Consider the following 6,245-nt stretch of genomic DNA (forward strand, 5'->3'; position numbering starts at 1 on the left):
GAAAATGTTTGTAATAATGAAGGAATTAGGAGAACATACTCACAATAGAAGCTCCTCCTAACCTTGTGTCATCACACTCTAATCAACCTCATCATGAAGGAGATAAACAAATGTAACCTAGATATTTAGTAAGTAGCTAAATACCTTGTGATATATTTTTTCATAATCATGTCTGAAAATTAGAAACTGATAAAACAACTCTCTGGTACACACAGCTAGAAAAAAGAGCCACGCTCTCACCAAGATAATTGTCCGAACGAATGGAGCCAAAGAATTATCTGATTATTATCTAATTAATTACTCAATTGTTGCTTGCTCACTTTTTTATGTCATGGGGTATATATATAAACATCATATTGGTACATATGCAGAAATCTTTCATAAAGGAACGTGTCTTATTTAGACGTGATACTTAGATGATACGTGAGGATTGTACTTGTGTTGATTATTTGGCTAATTGGTTGAAGTCCATATGTAATTAAATATCAAATAAGAAAGTTCCAAAGAGAAAATTAGCAACCAATGGTGAGGTCCATATGTAATTAAATAACCGACAAATACATCTATTAATATCAAATTCACCTAATGTACTTCAAATAGGAATATGGATTTCAATCAGTGAATTACTTGCTCAACAAATCAATCATGACATTCCAGACGAAAATGCAAATAAGGGAAAGAGAACATCAACTTGCATAAAATATACTTAACTTTCAAACTGCTCTCGTTTGCTTTTCACAAGACATGGGAATTGTTCTTCAGATGCAATCCATGAAAAAAGAATCATGAACACATTCCTATCATTAGTTTCTACAAATTGCACTTCATTTTCAGCTGTCGTTGCTTCACAATTTCTTTGTGGTCAACCCCCCTGTCGAAATGTATATATATGAATAAATTAAACAAATTCAGCAAATGTATAACTTAATTAATGATTAAGTTTTGATCCTTGTCGATTTGATTTCTAGCTGGACATTAACGCAAACAACTAACATGCGATGCAAAAAGGTAAGAATACATTTTTTTTATACAGACGCATCAGTAACTGAAACGTCAGCTTGAGGCTGGCCATAGTGGGGGGTAACATAAGTAGTATCATGTACTTGGGACTCGCAAACATGCTTATGTGGCAGACAATTAAAGAAGAGAGAGATGGTTATAGTAACATAGGTAGATACCGTAACATAATAAATATGGTGCTACAATGTGTCATGCATGGCAATAAATAAGACCACCTATGATACTATGCACTATAGAGATAGTAACATAGACTATGTTCCTAGTCTAAGTTACTCTCCACTATGACCAGCCTGAGGCATGAACAGAAACCAAAGAAGCACAACAATAATTAAAGAGGGGGGGGGGGGGGGGGGGGAGAGAGAGAGCGCGCGCGCGCGAGACAGAAACATGCATCCCACGGCGGACGGGAACGCCATGAGCGCAAGAGCTAATCCAGAATTCTGCAGTTATTTGCCCTCCTCGTCATGGAAGTACTGTACTTATTAGTGAAGAGCAACAACATACTCCCTCCGTTTGAAAATACTTGTCGGAGAAATGAATGTATCTACACACATTTTAGTTCTAAATACATTTATTTTTATCCATTTCTACGACAAGTATTTCCGGACGGAGGGAGTACGTACTCCGTGGAGTAGTTACCCGCATCAATCCGCAGATAGCCGCACAATTGGAAACAGATATGGAGAATATTTATCCTCTTTTGGCGCTACCAACAGTTTCCTTCTCATTAATGTCTGCTCTTATATAATTTCCAGTTTGTCTAATTTATGTATGTACACATTACAGAAACACAGTCTAGATAGTAGATTCTACGTACAGTACTACTGAACATACCTCACCTGACCCGGACCGGGAGCCCGCCGCTGATGGACGCCGTCAGCCCCGGCGCAAACATGGACACGGTAGCCTTTTCCCCAACCACTTCAAATCCGGACTGCTTCACTACCGCCACACTCACCACCTTCATCTCCATCACGGCGAGCTCCTTGCCGAAGCAAACGCGGAGCCCAGCCTAGAACACCGGAAACCTGTAAAGGCTCTACAGCATGAAGCCACGAACGTCCCGCCGGCGTCCGTTAGACACCACTCTGGCCAGAACTTCTCGCGGTCGTCGCCCCAAATGCGTGGCATCCGTCCCACGGCGTAGAGGTGGTACACCACGCGCACGCCGAGGGACACGCGCGCCGCGCGGACGGCCAGCTATGTCACCACCGCCGATGGCAGCCGCCCCTTCCATGCCACCACCAGCCGTACTCCCGGCTCTTGCCGATTGCCACCACCTCCTCAACCACGTTTCCGGCCACCACACACTCCTTAAACCGCATCGTGTTGCCCATCCTCTGCCCGGAACTCCACAACGGCGGCCTCGTCAAGCTCCTGCGTGCAAGCGTCGGTTCCTTCATCAAACTGACGCAGGGTGACTTCCAGGTTCTCCTCGCTTCCAGCCTTCCCATCGTGGAAGCGCACCACGGCGACTTGTACCCCGGGGTGCTCTGCCATCCTCCCAGCAAGATCAAGGGCCTCCCGGCCGGTCCGCCGGCTTGCTAAAAAAGACGACGCTCACACCGGGCGTGACCTACTCGGAGCTCACCTGCTCACCACCGCCGAAGCCGCTGTCCACTAGGACTGCCATGAAGTAAGGAACCGCCCGCATGATCCTCCGGTTGACGGCGTGCCACTCGGACAAGAGGTTCTCGGCTTCTTCGACGCACCAATGGCCGTGGGCAGACCTGGCCGGTGTGCTAGCTCTTGTGTAAGGGCAGCATGATGGAGACGCGCTTGTCCTCGGCAACGGCGACGAAATCGTTGGGCATGGTGTGGAGTGCGGAGACGGCGGTCGAATTAGTACTGGTTGGACGGTCGCTCTTGGCGATGCCCCGCCACACGTCCATCATGCCCGCCGCGCCGGCCCTCTTCAGCACCGCCAGGGACGCATGCACCAGCGCGTTGCCGTCCTTGCGTGCCGGCAGCATCATCACGATTCACGAACACCTCTTGCCGGCCGGCCACGTCCGAGTGCTCCACCTGCGGGTCCAGGTCCAGCGCCATCATTAGCGTCGCGTCCATCTCCGACGCCTGCGTCTGCAACCTCAGGCTCTGTGTCGACCATGCATAGCCATGACGGTGACGGCAGCCTACGCCATGCGACACACCGGCTATCAGATTGAGCACCATGATCAGCGGTGGGTGGAGGGGGCGGGGAGAGTAAATTGCAAAAAACACCACAATTGAGGACCCTAAGTCACAAAACCACCACCATTCGATTTTTTTTTTCAAAAAACCACCAACAATGCGCTGGCAGTTTTCAAAAAACGCTGATTGAGCGATTAGAGCTGTTTGAGACAAAACCTGACTGGTGGGTCCCGATGGCAGGTCCACGTGGCGGCGAAAGACAGACAACGCTACTAGTCAACCCGTCTCCCTCTGACCTTTCCCCGCACGGAGCCGTCAGGTGAGGAGCGCCTCGCGCATCTGAACACGCACGACCCCGCCGGCTCCGGCCAGCTCGACCGCCGGCCGACGAGCCTCCCAGCACCGCCATGCACCACGTCGGCGAGCTGTCCGATGGCATCGATGGCGGCCAGTGAGGCTGCGTGCCTAGGGTGCGGCCGCCGCCTAGTGCCCATGGCCATGTCTCGGCCGCCGTGGAGCGCGTCGTGGAGGATGGCATGGGAGGACGGTGTGGTTGGGATGGCCCGCGGCGCCCTTAGCCCCGGCTGTTGCGGAACGTAGCAATAATTCAAAAATTTCTACGTATCACCAAGATCAATCTACGGAGTCATCTAGCAACGAGAGAGAGCGGAGTGCATCTACATACCCTTGTAGATTGCGCGCGGAAGCGTTCAAGAGAACGGGGTTGATGGAGTCGTACTCGTCGTGATCCAAATCACCGATGATCCTAGCGCCGAACGGACGGCACCTCCGCGTTCAACACACGTACGGAGCGGGGACGTCTCCTCCTTCTTGATCCAGCAAGGGGGGAGGAGAAGTTGATGGAGATCCAGCAGCACGACGGCGTGGTGGTGGAAGTAGCGGGATCCCGGCAGGGCTTCGCCAAGCGCAAGCGGGGAGGAAGAGATGTCACGGGAGGGAGGGAGGCACCAGGGCTTGGGGTGCTGCTCCCATGCGCCTCCCCATTATATATAGGGGTGGAGGGGGCTGGTTTCTTGCCCTCCAAGTCCATTGGGGCGTTGGCAAAGGTGGGGGAAAGAAATCCCATCATTTCCCTTCCCCACCGATTGTTATCCCCCTTTTTTAGGGATCTTGATCTTATCCTTTCGGGATATGATCTTATTCCTTCTAAGGTGGGATCTTGGTGCGCCTTGACCAGGGGTGTGGGGCCTTGCCCCCACTACCCACGTTCATGTGGGTCCCCCCATGCAGGTGGGCCCCACTTCGGAACCTTCTAGAACCTTCCCGGTACAATACCGAAAAATCCCGAACATTTTCCGGTGGCCAAAATAGGACTTCCCATATATAAATCTTTACCTCCGGACCATTTCGGAACTCCTCGTGACGTCCGGGATCTCATCCGGGACTCCGAACAACTTTCGGTTAACCGCATACTAATATCTCTACAACTCTAGCGTCACCGAACCTTAAGTGTGTAGACCCTACGGGTTCGGGAGACATGCAGACATGACCGAGACGACTCTCCGGTCAATAACCAACAGCGGGATCTGGATACCCATGTTGGCTCCCACATGTTCCACGATGATCTCAACGGATGAACCACGATTTCGAGGATTCAATCAATCCCGTATACAATTCCCTTTGTCAATCGGTACGTTACTTGCCCGAGATTCGATCGTCGGTATCCCAATACCTTGTTCAATCTCGTTACCGGCAAGTCACTTTACTCGTACCGTAATGCATGATCCCGTGACCAAACACTTGGTCACATTGAGCTCATTATGATGATGCATTACCGAGTGGGCCAGAGATACCTCTCCGTCATACGGAGTGATAAATCCCAGTCTCGATTCGTGCCAACCCAACAGACACTTTCGGAGATACCCGTAGTGCACCTTTATAGCCACCCAGTTACGTTGTGACGTTTGGCACACCCAAAGCACTCCTACGGTATCCGGGAGTTGCACAATCTCATGGTCTAAGGAAATGATACTTGACATTAGAAAAGCTCTAGCAAACGAACTACGCGATCTTGTGCTATGCTTAGGATTGGGTCTTGTCCATCACATCATTCTCCTAATGATGTGATCCCGTTATCAATGACATCCAATGTCCATGGTCAGGAAACCATAACCATCTATTGATCAACGAGTTAGTCAACTAGAGGCTTACTAGGGACATGTTGTGGTCTATGTATTCACACATGTATTACGGTTTCCAGTTAATACAATTATAGCATGAACAACAGACAATTATCATGAACAAGGAAATACAATAATAACCATTTTATTATTGCCTCTAGGGCATATTTCCAACAGTCTCCCACTTGCACTAGAGTCAATAATCTAGTTCACATCACCATGTGATTAACACTCAAAGTTCACTAGAGTCAATAATCTAGTCCACATCACCATGTGATTAACACTCAATGAGTTCTAGGGTGTGATCATGTTATGCTTACGAGAGAGGTTTTAGTCAATGGGTCTGCAACATTCAGATCCGTGTGTGCTTTACAAATCTCTATGTCATCTTGTAGATGCAGCTACCACGTGCTACTTGGAGCTATTCCAAATAACTGCTCTACTATACGAATCCGGTTCACTACTCAGAGTCATCCGGATTAGTGTCAAAGTTTGCATCGACGTAACCCTTTACGACGAACCCCCTTTCCACCTCCATAATCGAGAAAATTCCTTAGTCCATTAGATACTAAGGATAAGTTCGACCTCTGTCATGTGATCCCTTCCCGGATCACTATTGTACCCCTTGACTAACTCAGGGCAAGGCACACTTCAGGTGCGGTACACAGCATAGCATATTATAGAGCCTACATCTAAAGCATAGGGAACGACTTTCGTCCTTTCTCTTTCTTCTGCCGTGGTCAGGTCTTGAGTCTTACTCAATACTCACACATTGTAACACAGCCAAGAACTCCTTTGCTGATCTATTTTGAACTCCTTCAAAATCTTGTCACGGTATGTATTCATTTGAAAGTACTATTAAGCGTTTTTGATCTATCCTTATAGATCTTGATGCTCAATGTTCAAGTAGCTTAATCCAGGTTTTCCATTAAAAACACTTTTCAAATAACC

Source organism: Aegilops tauschii, chromosome 5 (genome assembly GCF_002575655.3).
Source record: "Aegilops tauschii subsp. strangulata cultivar AL8/78 chromosome 5, Aet v6.0, whole genome shotgun sequence".
NCBI classification, from domain to species: domain Eukaryota; kingdom Viridiplantae; phylum Streptophyta; class Magnoliopsida; order Poales; family Poaceae; genus Aegilops; species Aegilops tauschii.